Genomic DNA, 24,747 nt, shown 5'->3' on the forward strand with positions numbered 1-24,747 from the left:
AGTGTATGTGTGACTTCTGATTTTTGCATTGTCCAAAAAGCCCCTCGTGTGAGTGCAGGTGGAGCCTGGAGTACCTCTGGGCATGGGAGGCAATGCTTCCATGGCCTTGGCGGTAAAGATCAAGATGTCCGGCGTCCGGCCTACAGCGTGGGCACTTGATCCAGCTGCACCTTTCATGGCTCTATCCTGGGAAGATACAAGGGTGCCATGTGCCTCTAACACCTCCACCTGTAGCAAGAGGTTTTTCCTGCCTAATCCCATTTTATTGTGTCCTGTCTTTAAGAAAGAAAGCCAATAAAGAGCAAGCATCCTTAATACTTTACCTAAAGATACTTAAATCTTGCCTCAGCCTTGGCCAAATATGCCCAGTGTTTGAGGATCGCCTCCTGAGCTTCTCTTCCTCCAGTGAAACAATGCCTGTTTCCTGTTGGTACAACAAGGAATATAATAGCTGCCTCATTGGGTTGGTGTGAAAATCAAATAAAGACTGTGGGGCTGCACCTTGCCAAGGATTTGGCATATGGTTCATTTTCATTTACTCTCGTTGAGTCTGAATACATTTTTTTCCTGCCTACTTTTATGCAACTCAGGGAACCTGCTTTGCTTCCCAGCCTCTCCTGATAGCTGGGGGCTATCTTCCTCACTGGTCTGGGCCTCAGCCCAGAGAGGCCAAGAGAGCTGGTGCAGGCCACCTGCCCTCTGCTGCCCAGGGTCTGAGCCTGTGGGGTAAGGTGCTTGGGGCCCTTCTCCCTCCCTTGGGAGTCTCAGGCATGGCAGAGAAAAGCCCTCTCTCCCAAGGCCCAGTCTCTGTCCCTGCTTCTGAGTTGACCTCCTCGGGGCGCCCAGTCAGGAATGCTGATTCCCAGGTCCCCCTGCATATGCCAGCGTTCCCTGTGACATCAAGAGTGGCCTTCAGTAGAGACATACTGCTCCTGCTCCTGTGGACAGCAACTTGGATCTGTGCTCTGTCCAAAGGATGAAGTTGTGGGGTCACTGTGACCTCTGAGCCCCGGGGAATAAGGACTTTTGAGACAGCTACTTCACTAGGTTTTCCTCTTTCTCCCTGTGAGCCACAGTTACCTTGTGGCATGTTTATCCACCACCCTGTGTCTCAGCTTTCCCAGCAGCCCACAGGATGCACTCATAAAAGTCTGTTAGAAATTCCCCAGAGCTTTGAAACATGTCCTAGTGTGGATCTGCCTGATTTTAGATTTCCTCTCCCATCCTTTCCTTGGATTGACATGAATACGTTCTTGCCTGCTCTGAGGGAGGCTAGGTGCTGGGATAAGGAACTGAATGAGACCCCCCAAAGTCCCCCCCTCCAGGTAGGCGTTGCCTGTGGGGACCACCGTGGGTAATGACAGTGGTGGTGTCGCGTGACTGGTGCTGCCACGTGGACGGTGCAAGAGGGGGTCTAATCGGGTGAGACCCAGGGAGTGAGCCAAGAGGTGTGTGTGGGAAGAGGAGGAGAGCTGCGATCCGGGTCCTGAAATGGTCACCACTGCTTCGGGGGAGGCCAGTGGGGCGGGGCCTTAGGGACATGTAGCAGGGGCAGGGGGTGGTCAGAAGGAGGAGTAGCCCAGGGTTGGAGGAAAGGGACAGGTTCCTCAAGGACTTGACTGGCACATGGAAGGAAGATGCCATTTCCTGTCTGGAAACATCTCTGGGAATGGGGAGGAAACAAGGGGAGCTCCAGTGCTGACACTGCTTCCTCTCAGCTGGCCTGTAGGTTGCCCCTTGCAGGAGTGGACAGTGCCTCTGCCCAGTCTCTTTGTAGTTGCTTTCTTTTACAGAGCGGCACTACTGGTGTTGTTGTTGTTGGTGTGTGTGTGTGTGTGTGTGTGTGTGTGTGTGTGTGTGTGCGTTTGATACGGAGTCTTGCTATTCTAGGATGGCATTGTACTTGCTATATAGCCTGGCTGGTTCTGAACTTGTGATCTTCCTGACTCAGCCTCCCAAGTGTTGAGATTATAAGCATGCACCCCAATGCCTGGCTATTATTTTCTTTTTAATCTCTCCTTTCATTCCTCCAAAGGGATCTTTACCATCTCGTCTTTTGGCTTTACTTTTTTGGATGTGGGGAGTACTGGCAATTAAACCCAAGGCCTTTGCACTGAGCTCTATCCCTTGCCCTTTTTTTCATTCTGAGATAGGGTCACTCTAAGTTGCCCAGGCTCAGTTTGAACTTGTAACCCTCCCGCCTCAGCCTCTCAGAATGCTGGCACTCTAGGTAAACGTCACCATGGCTTTCTTTTTTGAGTAGAACATATCAGTACATAGTGAAGTGAAGTATACGAATGAAAGTTGTGTACAGGTCAAGGTGGAACCATCTACCTTCCAGAATCTGGAGTCTCTAGCCAGCTCACAGTGTCTTGCTGAGCAGAAGGCCTAAGTGCCCAGACCCCTGGCTCTAGGAAGAAATGGGGTAGTCTGTTCCTAGGCTACACCACCTTTTCATAGGGAGCCAGTGTCTCCTTGCCCCACTCCAGTGGGGTCCAGCTCTGCATAACCACGGCCATTGTTCCCAGTGGCTCTGCCTGTTTGCCTGGACATCTGTTCTCTTAACAGTGTCTGCTGTGAATCCCGTCTCCCCCATCCATGGTGCCAAGCTGGGGAACAAAGGAGCCTACAGCAGGTGGCCAAACCCTCACCATGGTTACATGAGGGTAGGCCCACAACTCTGAGTGTGCGAGTGTGTGTGTGTGTGTGTGTGTGTGTGTGTGTGTGTGTGTGTGTTGGTGGGCACCGACACCTGCATCTGGGCCAAGGTTGTGTGTGTGCAGCAATCAGTAAGCTGAGGATGGGGACTCTGGCTGCAGCTGAGAGGATTCCTCATGGAAGACTTTTCTGTAGGCTTTGCTATGACTCGTGCTCTGTGATTCTTGGTGTCTGTGAAGAGAAAAGGATATTTTTTTCAAATGCATTTTTAATTAGTTAACTTTTTGTGTGGTGCTGGGGATTGCACCCAGGGTCTTGCACATGCTAGGCAAGTGTTCTACCAGTGAGCTGTACCATCCCCAGCCTGCAAAGAGGTTGTTATCCTGTGCGTCCTGACACATAGCAGGTGCCCAGGGAGTGTAATAGAAGTCTGCATGTGTCGCTGGGAAGCCTGTGGTCCGGATAGATTCACTTCACCCAGGAGGTGAGGAATGCCTTCTGGGTAATGTGGGGGTCACGAGAGAAGTGTCTGTCGCAGTCTCTGCGCTTCAGGGCTGGCAGGATGGAGGGGACCCAACCCCATCAGAGAGCAGATGATCAGTGCCATTGGGGCTCTCTTCCTCTACCTGCACACCCTTCAGGGTAAGAGCAGAGGAAGGGGGACAGAGAGCCATTCAGCAGTTGTCTCTTGGGAAAAGGGGATCCTGAGCTACGACCTGAAGGATGGGCGAGGCTTATTTAGGAAGACAGAGGAGAGGTACAAATCAAGTATTCTCAGAGTGTGGTCCGGTTTCTGGACAAATGGACAGCAGCCCCTGAGAACTTGTTATATATGGCGAGTCAGGAGCTCTGACAGAGCCCAGCAATTCCCGTGGGACAAGCCCTGCAGGTGACAGAGGACTGGATGACCCCTGACTCGGAGGGAGGGGTGCTGGGACATGACCCTGCATAGAGGGGAGTGGGGGATCAGATCAGCCAGAGGCTCAAGGGCAGCAGGCTGTGGATGCCAGGGCTTGGCTGGATTCTTGGTGGCCGTGAGAACCCAGAGGCAGCACTGGGGGTGAGGGACACTGAAGGGAGGATGGGCAAACCTGGTGACACACTCAATCTGGTGCCACGCTTTAGGAACACTTTTTAAAAAGACTTAAAAATGGCTTGGCCCCTCGTGATCACACTGTGATATTCTAATTGTGGGGAAACATAAGAAAGGGGAGAGGATTGCAGAAGTCAGGATAGCAATGGATGTGTGGACACATTTCCTTTGGTCTCTTTTCTAGGTCTTTTTTCTTTGTGTGGTTGAACGCATACTGTATAGATCAATTTGCATTCTGTATTCTTTGCATAACAAAATGTCATAAACATTTCCCTATGTGGTTCCAGGTTCATTATCTCTATTTATTGTCACTGGAGCCCAGTAAGTTGGGCAGGGGGCGTAACAAAGGTTCAGAGAAAAGAGGAAACTTGCTCTATGAACTTCAGACTGGGGGAAGGGTACAGCTGAGCATTCCTACCATTCTAGGAGGCTGAGGCAGGAAGATCACACATTAGAGCCCAGTTTAAATAATTCAGTGACTCTGTCTCAAAATTTTAAAAGGGAGGGTTGTTGAGAATGAAATTTAATTGCATTGGTCCTGGGTTCAATTCCTAGGACTTCTAAGGAAAAAAGATTGGAAGTGATTGATATAAAAGTCAGCTCATGGCATGTAGAGAGAGTTTTGAGCGGCCAGCAAATCTTGTGTCTTACCATGGGTAGTTACAAGGTGTTTGCCTGATGATCTAATTCATTAAGTTTATGTTTTATGAAGATTTCTGTATCTGTTTTATTTAATTAAAGGAGGTCAGAGTTAGAGCCAGGGATTTAGCTCAGTGGTGCCGCTGCCTGCCTCGAAAGCATGTGGTCCCGATCCCTGGTCACCCCCCCACCAAAAAAAGAGGTCATACTTAACAAGGAACCCGCTCCAAGATCCCTGAGCAGAACCAGGCTCACTGGCTCTCTTCTCAGGGTCTCCCTGCGGCCCTATACCCACACTTGGTGTGTTATCTGCTCAGCCTCCTCCGGCCCCCAATCTGCTGCTTGTAGGAAGAAAGTGCAGATTTACAGGTCATTGGGTTGACTTTCAGGGCCAGGCTGAGACATGTTGGAGAGATACAGTGCTGCTGCTTTGATGCAGATGAGGAAGTTCTGAAGAAGACTGGCTAAGTCAGGGTGACGGGCGCACATCACTGGGTGCCCTGAGATGCATGGGTCGGGGAGCTCAGTCTCTGTCTTGGTTAGTCAAAGACACAGGGCCAAAGACCGATGTGTTCTTCACGGTCACTTCCTTCACCTGACCATGTGTTCCACGAAACAGCACTTTTACCCTTAATGAACACTTGCCCCCAACCCCGCCTCAACTGCAGTTTTCTCTGGCTGCTTCCTTCCTTTGCAGTGGAGAAGCCCAGGGGAGAGACAGTGCCAGGGCCACACGTGGGCATACCCAGGAGAGGGGACAGCGGAGGAGCCCTGGATGCTAGGGACACCCCTGTTCCGCACCTCTTCTGAAACATGGGCTCTGGCTGGACTCCAATTCCTCTTTGCTTGGGGTTCAGCTTCACAGGGAGCAGGTCAGAGCTTTGATCTTGGATGAGGCTGGGTCGTGGGCATCATGGTGAAGGGCAGGTATACAGCTCACCCTAGCTCTGCCTGCCCTGGAGGGCTCCTTAGTTGGGGGTCCCCTGGTGATTGTGATGAAGCCCTCACAAGGACAGTAAATTAAGGGTTTCTTCTAAGGAGGGTGGCTGTCCTCCAGGTTCCAGAATAGCACTGCCTGATGGAGTGCCCTTCCAGGCTGGAAATGGTCTGAATACATACTGGCCAGCACAGGGACTATTGAGCACTTGGAATGTGGCAGTGTGACCAAACGACTGTATTTGTAATCCTGTTTAACTTTGATTAAAAATTTTATTGCCACATGTGATTAGTGACTACCTTTTTGGATGGTACAGTTGTAGGCAAAATTGGTCTCTGAGATGGCCAGAGTATCATGTCAGGATCTTTCAGAACTGCCTGCCCCCCGACCCCAGCACTTAGCATGTTTCAGGAAGCCCTTGAATGTCCTTTTCTAAAAAGTCCACTGTGGAACTATTCTTATCTCAGAGAGGCAGAGCTGTCACTAACCACAATGCCCTGCCCCCAGCTCCGCTTTGTCCTTGCACACTGGAGATAAGTGGGGTAAAACCTCAGGAAACCATATTGCTTTGAGAAGGCTGTCTAGGGCGGTCACAGGCCCCAGAGCCTGGCACCCCACTCGTCTGTGCCTGGGCTTCCTGTGCTTCTGTCCTCCAGGAAGGAAGAACTGGGATCAGTTGATTCTGATAACCAGGCATCGGCTCACAGGTGCTCTGTCCACATGGGCAGTTTGATCTCATTTCTTATTCTGGATGCAACAATCCAGCCTCAAGACGGGGTTCTGCCTTCTGCAAGAATGTGAGGGTGGGAGGGCAAATTTTCTTTCTTGTTTTACGTAAGAGTTTATCTGTTTATTTTTATTTCTGGCACTAGGGATTGAACCCAGGTCCTTGCACATGCGAGGCAAGCACTCTACCGTTGAGCTATAATACCTCTAGCCATTTTTAAAAATTTTAGTTTTGAGACAGCCTCTCACAAAGTTGCCCAACCTGGCCTCAAGGTTGTGATCCTCTTGCCTCAGCCTGCAGAGAGGCTGCACCACTGCCCGGCTAAATACGTATTTATTTATTATTTATTTATTTATTGGTACCAGTGATCGAACTCGGGACCTTGCTCTTGCGAGGCAGGCAGCAGAACCTCCCTCGTTGAGCATATGCGTGGGGGACTGAAAGTACACTGAGGTCCAGATGGTCTGTGATTTGTGATGCTTCCACTCAGAATTTCTTTTGAGTTCACGGTGGTGTGAAAACACACCCATAAACTGTTCTGTTTTTCACTTTCAGCATAGTATCCAGTAAGTCATGAGATGTTCAGCACCGCAGTAAAAAGCAGACTGTGCTAAATGACTCCCCAACTGTAGGCTAGAGGAAGTGTGCTGAGCATATTTAAGGTAGGCGAGGCCGAACTGTGATGTTTAGCAGCTTGGTGCATTTTTTGGACTTAGGATATTTTCAGTTTGCCATGGGCTTGTCGGGATGGGACTTCATCGTAAGAGGAGGAGCCTCTGTGTTTGTCAGGTGGCTCAGGCCTCTTCTCTCCTCTCCCCGCCCCACTTCCTCCCGCTGCCTGCAGCCAGCACTGGCTGGCGGTGCGAGCTGAATGAATGATTCCTCTCCGGCAGAGCGCCCTCTAGGGCCGACTCCGCCTTCCTCTTGGGCTGGATTCCTGTCCTTTTCTCCCCTCCTAGAACCTCTCCTCCCCTCCCCCTGTCCAAGGTGCTTAGATGCGTCCTTTTCAGCGCGCTGACCATTGTAATTCCCGTTTCCTGATGTATCACGACGCAGCTATTCCAAATGTCCCGCACCGCCACCCCCAACCCCGCGGCATGTGTCACTCCGCAGGCCATGTGAACGGCCCTCTCCAACAGGGGTGTCATTGTGTCCCGGCCCACTCCATGCAGAAGGGGACAGAGCCTCTCTGTGTAGGCCAGGATTTCCTGTGCTCTGGCAGCTCCCTCTGCAGTGCCCAAGTAGTGCCCCCTTCTGTCCGTGAGTCAGGCTTCTATAACCCAGTGCCCAGGACCCCGTCCTGCCTTAATTATTTGTCTCTGCCCTGCCCTGCCTTTCCCTTCTTCTTTCCTTTTCTCCTTCTTGGGCTAAAAATATACCTAACATTAAATCTACCATTTTAACCATTTTATTTATTTATTTAATTTTTGGTACTGGGGATCGAATTCTGGACCTTGTGCTTGCGAGGCTGGTGGTGGAACCACTGAGCTAAATCCCCAGCCTCATTTTAACCATTTTAAATGTACAATTTGGTGGCATTTGATGCCTTTGCATTGTTGTACAAAGAATCTCCAGAGCATTCTCATCATCCCGAAGGAAACTCTATGCCCATTTATACTAACTTCCCATTCCATGATTTTCCAGTCCCTAGAAACCTCCCTTCTACTTCCTGTCTATGAATTTGCCTATTCTAGGTACCTCACAGAAGTGAGGTACAATATTTGCCCTTTAGGCTGGGTCTGGCTTATTTTACTTAGTGTAATATTTTCACGGATCATCCATATTACAGCATCTATCAAGATTTCTTTCATTCCTTGGTCAGGGGATTTAGCTTAGTGGTTCTGCCACCTGCCTCCTAAGGGCAAGGACCTGAGTTCGATCCCCAGTACAAAAAAAATTTTTTTTTCACTCATTTTTGTGGCTGAGTAATATTCCATTATTTCTAATGTATATACTGTTTTGTTTACCTTTCATGTGTGGATGAACACTTGGGTTGTTTCTACCTGTGGGCTGCTGTGGACGCTGGTATACAGATATCTACCCGAGTTCCAGCTCTCAGTTCTTTTGGATGTGTACTCGGGGAATCACTAGGTCACAGGGGGGACTCTATGTTTAACTTTTAGAAGAGCCACCGAACCTTTTACACTGTGGCTGTATCATTTTCCATTCCTACCACCAATGCACTTAATTTTTTTTCTTTTATTAAGCTTATTGGTATATTTTAGGTATACAGTACAATTACATTCATTATTGGGATATTGTACCTTTACATGACAGGTCTTGGTTCTCAGTTTTTTCCCCTTGTCCGTGCCCTCCCTTCACCCCCTCCTCCCCTCCCCATTTACAAACACTTTATTTCCATTTTGTCATATTTTTTGTTTTCCCTTATTACCTTCCCCCTACCCTTCCCACTTCCCCTACACCTTTAGCCCCTTTCTTCCTATTTCACATGGTCAATTATATCATTAGGCTCTTACATACTATTATAGCTTTTCACACCAGAGAAACTATTCGGTATTTACACATGTGTGACTTATTTATTCACTTAGAAGTATATCCTCAATATGTATTCATTTTCCTATGAATGAATCTAATTTCTCATTCTTTATGGCTGAGTAGTATTCCATTTTATAGAAAAACCGCATCTTTATTCAATTTCCAACTGATGGACTAATGGGCTGTTTCCAAGATTTAGCTATTACAAACTGTACCGCTATAAACATGGGTGTGCATATATCACTGTGATATGATTCCTTTAATTCTTTTGGAAAGATGCCCAGCAGAGGGATGGCTGGGTCAAATGGAACCTCTAGTCCCAGCTCTTTGAGGTATTTCCATATTGATTGTTGCACTTAATTTTTTTAAAGATTATTAATTTTAAGCTATAGAGGTAATGCAAATTTGTAAAAACATGAAAAGATGCAGAGGCACATGAGATAAACAGCAAAAGTTCCCACGTTCTGTATCCTGCTGCTAGGCAGTTGCTGCTGGGTGTGTGTTGTGTGTGGCTCTGTATGCCTTTGTAGATCAGATACCTTCACAAAGCAGCATAGCACACCCATGGCCCTGCCACTTGCTTTTTCATAGGATTCTGTTCCACCTTTGACAGTCCCGGCTGCACATGAGGGTTCCGTCCTGTGTTTTACATGTGCTTATATATGTCTTAAAACTTAATCCAAGTTTTTTATTTTGGGCTGGGGATTGAACTCAGGGCATCATGCACACCAGGCACATGCTCCACTGAGCACCCACTGAGCTACATTCTCCATTAGTGTCACCCACCCCAGCCACCCCTAGGCACTCCCTCCCCTCTAGGAGCGCCAGGGCTCCCTCCATGCAGTGACTTAGAGCTGAACAGAGAGGTGAGCCATAGGCCCGTGTGTGTGGTGTCGTCACCAGCAGGCTGGACTCTAGTCCTGTTGGGCAGGGGGGTGTTTTCCATGGTGGTTTATGGGGGCCCTCAGGTTTCATAGTTCCCTCAGCATGCTCGGAAAGATCCAGTTAGGCCTGCAAAAGGCCACCTGTGCATCCAAGGGCCAGCGGGTCTTTCTCCATCTCCTTTTTCTGCAGCGGGTGGAAGAGCACACAGAGGCCTGGAAAATCCATAAACTGCATAATCAGCCCCTGCATCTTGGCTGCTTGAATCTGTTTATTGCTTCCTGTCCCCGAAAGCCCTTTGCAAACAGAGTGGCTTTGAGGGGGTGAGTTGAACCTAGTGGGTGGCCTACTCCTGCCAGGCATCAGGCCCACAGCAAGGAGGGAACAGCTTCCCTCACCGAGCCCATTCCTGACCCCTCTACCTGCCACCACCCAGCAGAGGCTGCGGAGGGTGGGGAGAATCCAGGTGGGTGTGTGAGAATGTGAGAAGGCCCCTCGAAAGGGCGCTGTGTGCTCCCTTTCCAAAGGACAAGGGCCCCATTTCTCCTGATTTCCTCAAGAGCCTCCTGGTTAGGCTCTAGGGAGATATAGGAAGGAAACAGAGTAAAATCTTAGTCTCTTGTGGACCTTGTGAGGTGGGGTGGGAGGGGGTGGCTGCGGACAGTTCTGGGGACAAAGGCTTTAGGGCTTGTTCACAGCCACCTTTATTGTTGTTTGCATTTCATTTTTGAAAACAGGTTTTTCCTTGCAACTGACTTTTTCCCTTGGTAACCGTACTTCCTTCCCTCTCACCTCCCCAGCCTTTAGCCTCCCTCCTGCCAATTAATCACCTCACAGCCTTTGGGGCCATAGCTGGTAGCTGAGAGGTGACACTCAGGGAAAGGCCGCCGCCCTGCTAAAGCTGCCCTCGCTGTGGGGTTCCAGAGCTGCTAGGTGCCTGTGAGGACTGCGCTGGTGTTTTTCTCCCATCTGGGACAAGGCAGGGGTGGAGTGTGCGTTACACCTGGTGATCAGAAGAGGGGGTGCAGCCTTTTGGGAAGCAGGTGTGCAGGAAGGCATCCTTCCCAGAGTTGCAGAATGCACTCTTCCCTTGTCATCTGCTAAGCCGAGTCCCTTCCTCCTCAGTGCTCCTTGGCTTGGCCTCCCTGACTTGGAAGACTTGACCACAAAGTCCTGATTTTGTCCTCTTCTGGAAGCCCTTTCTAATAGAAAAAGCAGTGGAGACAGTCAGCCTGCACTCCCCCCCTTCCCCGGCTCTCCCCCGCCTCTCTACCTGCTGTGTGTGACAGGCTGTGGTTTGCCTGTGCTGTTCTGCAGGTGGCTTCTAAGCAAACTCCACCTGGGACCTGTGTGTGTCTGAGCCTGTGCTTTTGGTTGTGCAATTCTGAGCCTGCCCCACCCTCCCAGCTCTCTCCTGAAAGTGAAATGCTATAGTCCTTGCTCAAGAACAGAGGCCTCAAGCTCAGCGCTGCATGCTAATGATTTTCAAGTGTGGCCACTTCCTCTTGCATGGCCTCACTCACCCTGGCTGCTGCCCAGTGTGGCTGTGATGGAAATACTATGTGAAGAGAGGCCAGACTGGGACAAGGAGACTCTGCTTGGGGGAGCATTGGAGCCTGGTGAGATCCCTCCGGGCCTGGGACTACTGTGGCTGAGGAAGTGAGTGTTCAGCTTCAAGCTGGGGTGCCCTCGCTTCTCTTCATCTCCCTGCTCCCCACTCTGGCCACTGTAGCTCAGCACGATCACTTCTGTCCTACTCCAGGAGGGTGGAGGGGAGACTTTTGTCAGGATCGTTCCATGTGTTCAGCTCTTCTGGACAAGTTTCCTTCCTTGCTCCCCACGCAGGTGCACTACTGTAAGTGGGTGACAGTATGGTAAGAAGTTGGCAATGTGGGCTTTAACACAGTCCTGACTTGGTCACTTCTTCACTGCGAGACCACTGGTGAGGTTTTTTTTTTTAGCTCTTCCATGCCTCAGTTTCCTCATCTGCAAAATAATAGTTCCTACCTCCTGGGATTTTTGTTGGGATTCCATGTAGCTAACACGCCTATCCTGGAGCCTGGCAGATGGAAGGGGCTCATGGACTTTCCCTCACATTGCACACTGTGAAGTACTGTGCACACATAAAGCACAATCGTAATGGACAGTCAGCATGGTCAGAGTGAGAGGATCATCTATTTTGGGTTTCTTAAATGATGAGGATCAGCAGATGCAGGCTATAATTCACAGATGTTTCCCTCTGGGGAGGCTGGGTTTGCATTCTTGCCTTTCCCATTTGCCCTTTCCCTTTAGTTATTTTGTGTGCACAGGCTGATGGCAGGCAGAGGTACATGAATCTGAATTCACCCCACATTTGCACTGCTGAGCACTCACAGACCTGGAAGGATGAGCCAGTCATGTGTTTGGTACCAGCAGGCAACATTTGAGCACTACTGAACACATCCTGTTTTCATGGTGATCATTAAAGGAGCCAAGGACTGGAATGTCTAGTTAGTTTTGGATTCCAGCAACTGCTACTCACGCTGTGTCCTCACATCCCTTAAGTCCAGATAAGCATGCAACCCTTTGGTAGGCAGGGGCCATTCTGTCCAGCACAGCCCTCATGCTCACCCTGTGCTGGAGGAAGGCAGCTAGCTCAGTGTCCATCCACACAGCCCAGACCGCTACTTCCCTTGAGACACAGAGCTGGTGCAAGCCCAGTGCAAGTGTGGGCTTGTGAGGTACTTTGGCAGTGCCTTTGTTTAATGACTGTTGACTAAGCCCAGGTGTGCGAAACCAATGTTTACAGAATCCTGGTTGGCTGAGAGATATGGCTGGAATGAGGAAAATGGATGTTCAGGGGAGGAGGGAGGTGGCATGGATAATCCAAAAGCCATTTGTTTAGGGCCTGGAGCCAGAGATGGTATTTTTTACAGATTTCCCTAAATCAACCAGACAGGAACACTTTGTGATGAGTCCCTGTAGTGTATGTTGATCTGTCCGTCCTTGAAAGTCAATTCCTACATGTATGGACCATTGGGCACTCGAGCAGACACAGTGCTGTCAGGGGTGGAAAGAATCTTGGGACTCCTTTAGACCTCTCTGCCTATTTCCCAGGGATCCTGGAGGTCCAGGAGGTCACTGGACTTCCCTAAGATCATTTGGCTACTTAGTGATGGGGGGAAAACCAGTGTTCAGGTCTCCAAACTGCGCCCACCTGTAAGATAGTGGTCCTCATACTTCACCGTGCATCCATGTGACCTGGAGAGTTTGCTAAGACGCACATTTCCTGGCCACACGGCCCTACTGAACAGTGGGATGAAGAATGTGTTTTCTTAGTAAACCCCTCAGGAGAGTCAGATAATAGCGGTCTCTTCCCATGTGTGTGTGTATTTTTTTGAACTGGGATCAAACTCCGGACCTTGCACTTGGGAGGCAGGCAGCAGAACCATTGAGCTAAACCCCAGCCCGCCTCCAGCATCTTCTGATGCACTACCACAGTGCAAAGCACATTTGTTTCTTGGACCCATAGGAAAATGTATTTGAGTTTCCTGAAGTTACATTGGTTGCAGTGAGGGGAACAGGTAGATGCAAATATCTTGGGAGATGAATGCAGAAGAGGTTAAAGGCAGGGTGTAGAACACATTGCAGGAGTTTGTGGTGTGTCAGGAGACTTGGAACACACACTCATTGGCGGTGTTTGAGCACTGGCTGAACACATCCTACTTTAACAGTGATATTAAAGGAGCCAAGGGCTGAGAAATGTCCAGCTATTTTTGGAAAGTTCCATAAGGTTTTGCAGATTGAAGGGGGCATAATCCCAGATGACCTTTAGGTCATGTGTGACTCATCTGTAAAATGCCTGACAGTAGAAGGTGATACCAGTAGAAGGAGGTGATGTACTGAACTGTCATGACAATGACATGGCAAGATGCGCAAGAAACACTGCCTAGCACCCACTAAAGGGCAGGTTCTCCGTCATGCATAATTGCTGGACTGGGCAAGTGCAGGTTTCTCCTTCATGTCTTCAATAACAAAATTCTGCTGGGGGTTCCACTTGAAGGAAGGGGTTTCGGTTCTGCAGTGAAAGGAAGGGTACAGGTTCGTCCATGCCTTAGGGACTGGGCCACACTGACCTTCTGCAGAGGTAGCATTGTGGTTTGTGCCTAATACATAGTGGCAACTTTCTCTGGGCCTGCTCCACACCTCCCCATACCCGTGCATCTGGGTGGCCTTCAGTGATCAGACTGGACAGTCCTGATGCTCACCATATTCTAGGAGTGGAGACTGAGGTCCGCGAGAGCAAAGGCAACTGGTTGTGAGGCCCCAGGGAACTCCTGGCCTTTCCCCGCACTATCAGAAGCCCCTCAGAAGCCGGCTGGGCCTGCAGGCAAGCAGGAGACCAGCACCTTGGCCAGCGTGACACTGGTTCTGGCCAGATTTGCTGCATGTCGGGTCAGCCTGACCTCACCAGAGCTGTAAAAGCCATCGTGGGTGTGGGGCGCAGATGGAAGAGAAAGGAAGCGATCCTCACCTCATCTGGCTGTGCCGTCAGCCAGGTGAAGGGGCAGGCGTACTGTGGGAAGGATGAGGGTTCTGTTCGTGTGCAGAGTATGTGTGTGTTTGTACATGTACGCAACGTGACTGTTTCCAGAGCGAAGAAAGGACGCTTTTGCTTGAGCACCTGGGCTGGAGGGGAGAGTTTGAAGAAAATCCTGGAGAAGATGTCTGTGCCTGTGGCTGTGAGGGGCCTGGGCCGAGTGTGAATGTGCTGCACGGTGCAGGTGAGTTGATGTGTGTGGCACATGCAGGTGCGTGAGCGTGCTGTGTGTATGCCGTGCGAGAGGAGAGCCCTGGTCCAGGAGTCTCACGATCTGAGTTCAGATCCCATCTTTGCAGCCACTGAGCCCTGTGAACTTCAACCCCGGCACTGTCTGGAAGTGAGAACCCGAGCTTTCTCCTGTCTCCCTGGCCACGGAACTCTAGAGTGCACTTGTGGACGTGGGTGAGTGACAGTGTCAGGTGGGGAGGGGATACCTGGCAGCTGCCTCTGGGTGCTCCTGGCCTGGAAGGGGGGCTGCTGCTACAGAACCCACAGTGGGGAGGTGAGCAGGAGGGACAGTCTGTGGTGGTGGGGTAGCCGGCCAGGGTAAGCACTTTAAACAATCCCATCTGCAGCCTGAGCTGAGTGGAATTTCTGAAGGTGTCCGGGCTGCCTGAGGAGGGCGGCCCTCCCTGCGCAGCTGCTGCCTGTCCCTTTGAAGTGCCGCCCTGGGCCAGGCTCCCCGCTCTCCTAGCCTGGGCTCCTGCCCTGGGCCTGCATTCCTCAGCTGCCAGAGGCAGCGCTTCTGTTAGATCCGCTTTGCCTGTGCAGCCGGGGCCGCCTTGGGGCAGACCCACCACCAAGACCATCACTGCCGCCACAGCCACCCCTGCCACTGAGCCTCCTTCCTTCCTGAGGAGGAGCAGGAGGCCTGGTGTAATAGTTCAGCCACGTCTCCCCTCAGAAGCTTGCTCACTGGGGACAGGGCATGGTCAGGAAAGGGCAGAGGGGCTCCTCTCTCAGAGGCTTCTGAAGACTTTGTGCTGTGATCATGCCCAGCCAGGCTGGATTCAAGAGCACATCCTGGGCCAGCTTCTGAGAACCGTGTGCTCTCGGGGTGTGAAGGGTCCATGCCTGTTTTAAGAACAGCTTCCACCAACTGGGAGGCGCCCACCACAGTGAATCTCCCTCCCTCAGGAGCCCCACCTGAGAGGGCACGGCTGTCCCTGATTCACAGATAAGGAAACACCAGAAGAAGCCCAGTTCCCCAGGTAGCGCTCCTGCCTGAGCTGTGGCCCACTCAGCTGCCCTGCTCTGCAGCCTCTTCCTTGGACCCAGCACCAGTGGACGCCAGCCGGAGTTAGGCCCTCTAGTTGTGGTCCTTCCTCGGAAAGGCTGTGGCCTGGACCATTCCCATGCCCACTGGGCCCTGTGTCCTTGACCAGGGTGGGAGGGCACAGCGAGGGATGGCGCCTGGTTTCCACTGAGGCAGGCCTGGAAAAGGTCTGCCGAAGTAACTGCGGCAGGAAAGTTCGGGTGGGGAGTCTAAGGGTTGCAAAAGGTTTTAAGCCCCGAGGCCCTGGAGCTTGCTTGCTCTCCAGATTTCTTCTACCATCATTAGTTTTCTTTGGTAGTTGTTTGTTTTGTTTTGCTTTAATTAGACATTGTCAGGTGGGTGTTAAGAAAAGCATGGACTTGGGAGCCACACTGTTTGGGTTCCACCTTTGGCTCAGCCCCTGATTGTGTGATCCGTGTAAGTCACTTAACCTGTTTGAGCCTTCGTTTCCTTATCTCTAAAGTCACTCTAATAATCGGGACACAGCAGTGATTTGATAGCATATGCCACATGCTCGGAGGGTGCATGGCACATAGCAAGGGCTCACAGATACTTGCTATCATTTTTATCAGAAAGTAACTCAAAAGGCTGGGAATATGTCAGTGGTAGAGGTGCTTATTATGTACGAGGCCCTGGTTCAAACCTTGGCACCAAAGGGGGGAAAAAAAAAGTAACTCCTGTCCAGTGCAGATAATACACATATGCAAAAAGAACATAAAGATTCTTGGCAATGCTATTACTTTGATGTTCTTGCATATTTTATATTTACATGAAGATGTGAACATGAATTAAGACTTAACAAGCATACAAAAATTTACAGGAAAAGATTTCCCTCATCTGTTTGTTCTGGCTCAGTTCTCCCCAGAAGGTTAGGGGAAGGATTGAGCTTCTGTTCCCAGGGCCCCTCTCCCCAGCCTGAGCACCCCTGCAAATCTCACTCAGGTTCTTCGGCCTCCCTGCCTCAGGTGTGCTCTGATACTAGATGGTGGGGCTGACTCCCCTCCTGTCCCAGGAGCCCAGAGATGTCTCCTGCTGCCATGCAGACTTCAGAGCTCACCCAGACCCTGCAGGGTGGCCCAGGGAGGGCAGCTGGTTCCACTTCCTCAAGAAGCTGGGCCTGGGCCAGCATGAGCTCACACCTGGAGCCAGCCCAGCTTCCTGGCCCTGCACCTGAGCTGCCATAGGCCCCTTCTCCCAATCAGGGCCATTTCAGTGAGTCCCAGGCATGCACACGTTCCTGCCGGTCCACCGGGGCCCCTTACAGTGTGGCACTTTGGTGGGGAGCAGCACCCCTCCATCCACGGGGGTTTGATCTCCCAGGCACCTGGGTTGAGGTCTTGGCTGAGTTGCTGGTGTTTGTTGATGAAGGGAGGGACTGTTGTTGAAATAAAAGTCCTTGTCTGCCCAGGTGGTGGTGCTAAACAGTTGGTTGCTCAGGCAACTTTACAACTTTGGTGGTGTGGGGAAAAGCATTTTACTTTTCCACTGGACAAGGCTTTACCTGCAGACTCCTTCCCTTGCTTGCTAGACATGAGTGAAATCCCTAACAAATCTAGAGGCACCCAGAATCACCCCCCACACACATACAACTAGGGGCCGCTCTGCTCTTCAGAATTCAGTGCAGCTCACGGCCACTGACGCTTGCTGTGTGCCCGGCCCCATACTTGGCTCCAGGGAACACAGAGTGCTGCCCAGGCCCGACTGATGTGGCGCGTTGACTCTGGAATCAGACTGCCTGGGTTCAGATTTCAGCTTGGCTCCTCAGCTGCGTGACCTTGAACGAGCTTCTTCACCTCGACAAAGCGGAAAGGGCAGGAGTAATGTGTACCTCCTAGGCTGACAGGATGGAGAGTCGCCATGCATAAGGCACTGGGAGTAGAGGTCGACATCCGTGAGCGTTGCTATTATTATCAGTATTTTTATTACCACTGTCCTACCAAGGACATGAGTTTCCCGTGCCTGGGAGCGTCATCTTGGATCTGTTCAGCTGGAAGGCAGAGCTGACTTTCTGATGATACCTTTTATGGCAGCCTAGCCCAATATGTGGGCGTCAGGAGCAGAGGTAAAAGATGGTGTCCCTAACGCCCAAGGATCCAGGACCAGTTTGCCTGTGGGGAAGGGACCTAGACCTCCTTTGGAATCTTTGGCCCTCATCCCTGCCTCACATCTCCCACTGGCTACAGATCTGGCCAGAAATGTTGAAGCAGAAAGAGGGAAATTAGAAACGAAAAAAGATTTTCTTCCCTCCTTTTTATTTTCAGAATTTTATTTATTTATTTGTTTATTTATTTATTTATTTTTGTACTGGGAGTTGAACTCAGGGCCTCAGCACTGAGCTTCGTTGCCAGCCCTGCCCTTACTCCTTTATTTTTTATTTAGAGACAGGGTCTTGCTAAATTGCCCAGATTGGGCTTGTGATCCTCCTGCATCAGCCTCCCAGAGTGCTGAGTTTGGGATTATAGGCATGCAGCACAATGCCTGGCTTTAAAAAGTTTTAAAAACAACACTACCGGGTGTGGTGGCGCATGCCTGTTATCCCAGCACTCAGGAGGCGGAGGCAGGAGTATCGCTGTGAGTTCGAGACCAGCCTGGGCTACATAGTCCCAGATCAGTCTCAACTACATAGTGAGACCCTGTCTCAAAAAAACAAACAAAAAAACAAAACAGCACTACCAACAACAAGATGTTTGAATGCCTTAGATCCACAGATCTGACTAGATGATAGAAGATGAGGTTCGGTCAAGGAGTTGTGCAGTGCACAGCCTGCACAGCTGCATGGGATAGCGCTGGAAAGGTAGGTGCTGCCCTCGCCCCCGCTGAGTGGTTGTGGAAGCCATGTGTCCTACTTCTCTGTATCCTTTCTTCTCCCTAGGAAAGAGCTTTGGGAGTCCTTTCATCAAATTCTCATGTTTAACAGATGAAGAAGTGATAAGTGGCCCAGAGAGGGAAGGAGGCAACCTAAGGTCACACAGCAAACAGGGAATGGCAGAGTTGTGTCTCTCTTCCTGTTCCTCCTCCTTTGCTCTTGTCCAACCTGGCTTCTATCTCCAGTGGCTATGCTGAGGGACCTCTGAGCCCTTCCTGGTCACCCTGGGGTGGGCAGAGGCGTGGTTGTCTAGTGGCCCTGGGGACCTCAGACAGTGAGACTGGCTTTGTTATGGCCCCAGTGGCTGTGGCCATTTGGACTGAGTTTCCATTAAGCTGTTTCCGTGCCTTGGGCAGAAGCAGGCAGCTCAGCATTTAAAGGTCACCCGGCTTTTGAAGCTGCAGCGACATTAATAGCTTGGGAAGAAAACAAGCCTGCGCAGGGGCAGGAGGACAAGATGGCTCTGTCAGGGCCGCCCCTTGGCCACCCCCGGGCACACACGCACACAGATCCCAGAGCCTCAGGATCTTGCTTGCTCTGCTCCCTTCCCCTCTCCTCCTCCCGGTTAGGCCTCTTCAGGAGCCCCACCCGGCCCCGTAGCGTCTGAGGTGACAATTGGAGGAGGAGGGTGCCGCTGCCTGGCTGCTGGGCCACCTCTCCATTGCAATGAGGCTTCCCAGGATTTATCCGTGGTTACACAAGCCTCCCAGGGGGTCATGTGACCTCATCCTGGCCCTGCTGGCTTTTGCAGCCCACTGATGAGACAAAGTCAGCCCGGCCCTAGCTTCCCGGATGGACATAGGAGGGGAGGGAAGGCGCTGGCCCTGCACTGGGTCTCGCTGGCCAGGCCTGGTCACGTGCCAGGGGCTGGCCAAAGCGCCCTGTCACAAAGGGACCTGAGCTGGTGGGCTTGGGGGACAACTGCACCTAGATGGATTGGTGATGTCTGCCAAGGACGAGGGGTAGAAAGCAGTGGCGTAGTGCAGTTCCAAAGCCCCGGGGTCCATCCGGTAGCCCTTCTCTCCCTTCGGTCCCAGGGTGGGGGTGGGGCACACCCTTGGCTTCTGGCAGAGAAGGTGCTGTCTGCCCTTTCCGGGAGCAGCTGGGGCCTGAGCACAGGGATGCCACCTAGTGGCCTGGCCTGGCAGTGCCACTGGGCTGGGCCCAGAGATTGGGCAAGAAATGGGTGCCTCCTGGGACCAGCAGAGATCGCATGACCTAGGATCTGTTTCTCAGTGATTTTCTGAAGAGGAAGCCTGGGGTGCGCAGGGACAGAGCCTGTCTGGGACAGTCCTACCCCTCCTTCCAGAGCTGGCCTTTGGGACCTCTGGCCCCCAACACCACACCTCCTCCCAAGGCCCCCTTTGGTCACTCCCACCTCTCAGGGTTGACTCTGGTCCTCCGGGGCAGAATGGAAAGTCAAGTCAGCTTGGGGAGTGGGTAGCCTCCCATCCCGTCGTTGATCTGGTGAAGGGGACCGGCCTCGTGCCAGACAGGAGGCCCTGAGGTCAGGCAGCAGAAAGCTCATGGGACCTACCACTGAACTGCCCTGGCCTCTGTCACTCTCTGAGAAGCGGGGCAGCAATGCCTGCCTGCCTTGTAGGTTGGCAGTGAGGAGTCAGAGTGCAGAGAAAGCATTGGAAACTAAAAAGTCCCCCTCCCACCATGGCTGTGAGCCGAAAGAGGCAGGGCAGGGAAGAAACCCTATTTATCATGCTTCTCCATCTTACCTTCCCTTCCTATCCACCGAAGGAACATCTAGTGATGGTGCTGGGCGCTGTTTCAGGGTCTGGGGCCCTGCAGTGAGTACTGCAAAGACCCTGCCCTCGTGGAGCTTGCGTCTAGTGGAGAAGATAGTTGGTGACAGATATCACTTGAGGTGGCCTGTCACACAGGAGGACAGAGCAGGACCAAGGTGACAGAGCCCTGGGAGATGGGGCGGTGACAGGGCTGAGGAGGAAGAGAGGGGAGGAGCTGCGCAGATCTGTGGGAGAAGAACATGGTGGATTCTGGAAAGGGAACAGCCAGAGGCCCAGGCACAGAGTGTGCTTGGCCTGCTGGGGACGGGTGAGGACACAGGTGGCCAGAGAGGCGACGGTCCATCTGAGTGCCTATCTGAATGTGTCTCCATGTGCATCCATGCTTGTTTGATGGCAGAGAGGTGGCAGGGGCAGAGCCATGTGGGGCCTGGTGGGCCGCTGGGAAGCTCTGGTTGGGTCTAAGGCCATGTGGAACCAGGTGGGTTTTGGAGCCGAGGGATGCCATGGCCAGCACAGCCAGGAGGGAGAGGCAGGGAGTTCGGCAGGGGGTGCCAGGCATGGAGGTGGCTGGGTTCTTCAGATATTTCAAAGGCTGGGAAGGCAGGAGGTGCTGTGAATGGGCCGCAGGGCCTAGCAGAGTGAGAGCACTTGAACATGAGGCCGAAGCTCTACCCCAGGCCCGTGGAGTTGCGGGTAGCAGAGATGGAGAGCAGGCTGGGGCCGGAGGGAATTGCTAGTGGGATAGGCCCACAATGTGGGAGCTGCTAGTGGGCAGCGATGGAGGCAGTGGTGGGCCGTGCAGGTGTGGAGTGGGGGTGTCGAGGGAGGTGCGAAGGTGCCACAGAAGTGCAGGAGTGTGTGTGCCACAGGCCCTGGGGCTGGCTGAGCTGGCTCGGTGTGAGTGTAACCCAGGCCACACCAGCCTGTCTTCTCCGGTGCTTCTTGCACTGTAGATACCCACAGAAGTCCCAGCACAGTAGGACTGTCCTAGTCCTACCTTCCAAGTAGGTGTCACCCCCGTTTCTACCAGCGCGGAAGTTGAACCAGAGCAGTGAACTAATGTTGCAGAGGCACAGTCTTACCAGAGTCAGAACAGGAACCCGAGGTACTGGCTATATCCACCCCAGTGGCAGCAGACCTTGCTGAGGCTGGGTTGACCTTGGACAAGGCCGGGGGAGCCTGCCCACCTCCCTGGGCCAGGACTAGAGTGACTCAGGCCTTGGCCGCTACTCACTCTAGGAGTGGAGTTGGCTGTGTGCCGCCCCTGCCAGGCCTGGATTCTTTTCCCGGGAGAAAGAGGAGGCTGCCTTCAGCCTGGCTTCCCGGGACACGGGAGCCACATGCTTCCAGGTCCTCGCGTCACCACAACCCTGCGTTCACGAGAGGTCTACTGGGCTCAGTGGGTTTGACTCACTTCCTTTGTCGGAAGCCAGTCAGGGGTTATCTCCCTGCTTCCTTGCCAGAGCTCAGCGGCTGGGGTTCAGAGGGGTGCCATCGTTTCCCCAGGATCACAGAGCCAACAAGCCTCCCTTCGTGCTGTGCAGGTCACGTTCCTCCGATGGAATGTTCTAAGCCTGGGGCACCTGACTGCATTCCTCAGGCTCCCTGGCTCTTAGCCCTGAAAGCCTTACTTGGCATTTTGGGCTTTTAGGAAGTAGGTTATTAGTTCTCTTCTCTTTTTGTACTAGCTGTGTGGCTTTGGGCAAGTTACCTAACTTCTCTGGAGGATTTTCCATGGCTATAAAACGGAGACCGTGGCAGCTAGCTCATGGAATTGTAATAAATATCTATTGTGAAAGCGCCTGCCACAAGCTCATAAACTTAGGTCACTTGGGTGTCTTCATTCTTTCATGTGTCTTAAATTGCTTTAGGTTTGAGCAGATACGGTAGCAAAAGCAGCCTGACATGGATGATTTTGACCCTAGGGACAGGCCTTCTCTGTGGCTAGCCGCACCTCGGGCATGGTGTAATAAGGGGGAGAAGAGGGGCAGTCCTCTGAGAACTGGAGGCCCTTATGCCCTTCCTGGTGCTACCTAGAGGCAGCTTGGCTTTCGGGATCCAGAGTGTGGCACACACTCATAATAATCTTTTTCCACACTTTTCATCTGGGGTCAATGAAGAGGCTGTCCAGGTACTCCCACCTCTAGACCCGGGGGCAGGAGGACCAGCATCTCCTTCCAAAGTGCTGGAGGAATTTCTGGGGTTGATGTCTACATGCTGCAAAGAGTCCCTGAGAATTCCCCACTCTATCCCCTGACCCCGGGGAGCAGTTTGGCTGGCACCCCAGCTGCGCCTGGTTCTTTACCAGCGTCTGGGGGCAGAGACAGCAGAACACAGCTCACCACACTCCAGGCACCGTGCTGAGGATTAGCTTATTTTGTTTGCATGGAAGCCATATAAGGGCCACGTACAGCTGAGGGCACGGGGCCGAGGACAGGACGGGGAGGTGTAGGAGTCTGCAGCTGGGCCGAGCAGCACATGTTCACTGTCACTAAACACCAGGTGCCAGGACACCTCTCAGGGCTTCTCAGCACTCACAGGCCAGGAGCCTGTGAATGGGGACATGGCTGCCCCACTTACCTTCTTACTCCCCTGGGAGAACAGGTCCTGGCCTCTTTCTCCAAGTGACAGCTGGCTCCCTCATCTTCCCTGCAGAATTACCAGGGGGGCAGGGACATGGTAGCTTTTCTCCGAAGGGCCTGAGCATGAGGCTCTGGTTCCTATGTGTGATGACACCGGGGCACTGGCTTGGGGGCTGCTGGCCCAGGGGTCTGTGTTACAGGCCTCACTCAGGGCAGGCCCCCAGAGCCCAGGGTCAGAGCCACCACCAGGGTGGAGCTTGGCCTCGGAGCGCATTTTGGTAGAGCCGGAGTAGCAGCCTCTGACCTGCTGCTGTGTTAGGCGGTGGAGGGGGTTGGGACCTAGCTGGCTGTGGGAAGCTGTGTCACAGAAGGCTACCTCCCATGTTCATTCCCGATGCTTGGATGATCACTGGAGGTCGCCCTTCTGTTTCTCCTTGTGAAATGGCTTTAGCCTCTCGGGACTGTGACTGGCTCAACTGGGCAGATGGAGATGGAAAATAAATCATGCTTTACCCAGTCAACAGAATACCACTCAAGCCTAGAACATGATGGAGTTGGTCTGTGTGATCTGACCTGGGAAGACGGCCACCATATACTATTCAACAGTACCAACTAGGACACAGTAGAATGTATGGTTCAATCGCATAAAAATAAATGAGTGAATTTTATTTAGTTTTTTATTTTTGTGGTACTGGGGATTCAAGCTGGGGCCTTGCACTTGCTAGGCAAGGACTGTATCCCTGAGCTATATCCCCAGCCCCCTTCCTCCACCTTTAAAAAAAATTATTTTGAGACAGGGTCTGTAGCCCCTGTAGTTTTCCAGCCTCAAATCTGACCACCTCTCTGAAGCTAGGCAGACGCTCAGCAGGCCCAGAGCGGGAGCTGCCAACACCAAGGAGAGGTAGTGGTTGGAGGGTGACAGGAGGCTTTGTCAGGGGCACACTGGGCAAGTGAGGGCCTGTGAATGATGAGGGGTCTGACCAGCAGGCACAAGGAGTCTGGCAGTGAGGCACCTTCTGGCCTCCCGCAGCCCTCAGTCCCTGCTTGATTCCATTGGGTGTTGAGACTGTTTCTCCACTGGTGATAAAGCTTGTGACCCCCCAAGAGCTAGAAAAGGAAAATACAGCCACTGCTTTTCTACAGTTAACCAAAGGGCTGTCAACGGCGGGGTAAGTGGGAGAAGGTCAGAGCGTGGTGTTTCTGGATACAGTCTACTCTCCTTGCCTGACTACTAACCCAGGGATAACCTTGGCAGTGGTTTCTGTGCAGCCTCTGAGTGGGTTGGGTGGTTTTCTGTGGCAGACTCAGGTCCCTAGTTGTGCTGACTGTCAGCCCTGTTTGTACAGATCCTCAGGTAAGCTGTGCTGGTGTTGGGGGGCTGCAGGCCGGGCTGGCTGGGGGCAGAAGAACTGGGTTTGGGGGAGAGCTTAAGATGTCCATGGTTCCTCGAGAGCTTTCAGAAGAAACTTCTAGGGGTTTGGGTTTTTTTGTTGTTGTTGTTGTTGTTGTTGTTTTTTTAATGTGCAGGGCACTCAGTAGTCTTTAAAAACAAATCGCATCCCTGATATAAATGTAACATGCCAGCCTAACAGTGGTGGGGAGATGCAGTCCCAGGGTTGGGCGCCCCCTCCCTAAGGGACTGGTGGTTCTTGAGGGCCTGGGCTCCCCAGGGGTGTGGTGGTGCTGGGCCTCTGCTATCCCCGGCTGCTCATGGGTGGAGATCGTGTTTCCTCCCTCAGGTTGGAGGCTCCTGGTGACACTGGGGAGCCCCTCAGATTCAGGAGGACTCTGCACAAGGGGGACAGAAACACCATTTGGGGGTGGAGATGTGGGAAGGTGGGGAGCAAACCCGGAGCCCCTCCTGCCCGTCTCATTCTCAGGGCTCCTTGGCACTAAGTGTAGTGGTCGAGATCGGTGGTGGCTGGGGGTTGGGACATAGATCCTGGGTTCAAGTCCTGCCTCTTTTACTTCCTTTGAGTCTTAGCACTAGTTCTTCATCTGCAGAACGGATTGTGCACCATAAAGTGCTGGCACCTACCACAGAGAGCCCTCGCTAAAAGCAGCTCTCCGGCGTCGGTGAAGAACTGTGACAAGATAGGGCACCGCAGAGGCAGCAGAAAGAGGCAGAAGTCGCCTTTGCCTGCCTTGATTCCTGACTCACGGCCCTCTGTCCCCTGTTCCAGGTGCGACTGCCCCAGAGCCGGCAGCAGGATGCCCCGGTGATGTGGACTAGCCTGGCCCAGGCCCGC

At 52.3% G+C, this 24,747-nt stretch overlaps 1 long non-coding RNA gene across 2 annotated transcripts in view; it reads left to right on the forward strand.

The window, feature by feature from the left end:
* LOC104859561 overlaps positions 1-24,747 on the forward strand; it is a 39,979-nt gene extending 15,232 nt beyond the window's left edge. Inside the window, exons 1-3 of one of the 2 annotated variants that reach the window (XR_779435.2) lie at positions 14,014-14,195; positions 14,311-14,416; positions 24,682-24,747. This is a non-coding gene — a long non-coding RNA (uncharacterized LOC104859561). Of the gene's footprint in view, positions 1-14,013; positions 14,196-14,310; positions 14,417-24,681 lie in introns of those variants that run through there. The other variant, XR_004516986.1, reaches the window with a different exon arrangement.

This window comes from Fukomys damarensis, unplaced genomic scaffold, assembly GCF_012274545.1.
Source record: "Fukomys damarensis isolate Sample0158 unplaced genomic scaffold, DMR_v1.0_HiC HiC_scaffold_13, whole genome shotgun sequence".
In the NCBI taxonomy this organism is placed as follows: domain Eukaryota; kingdom Metazoa; phylum Chordata; class Mammalia; order Rodentia; family Bathyergidae; genus Fukomys; species Fukomys damarensis.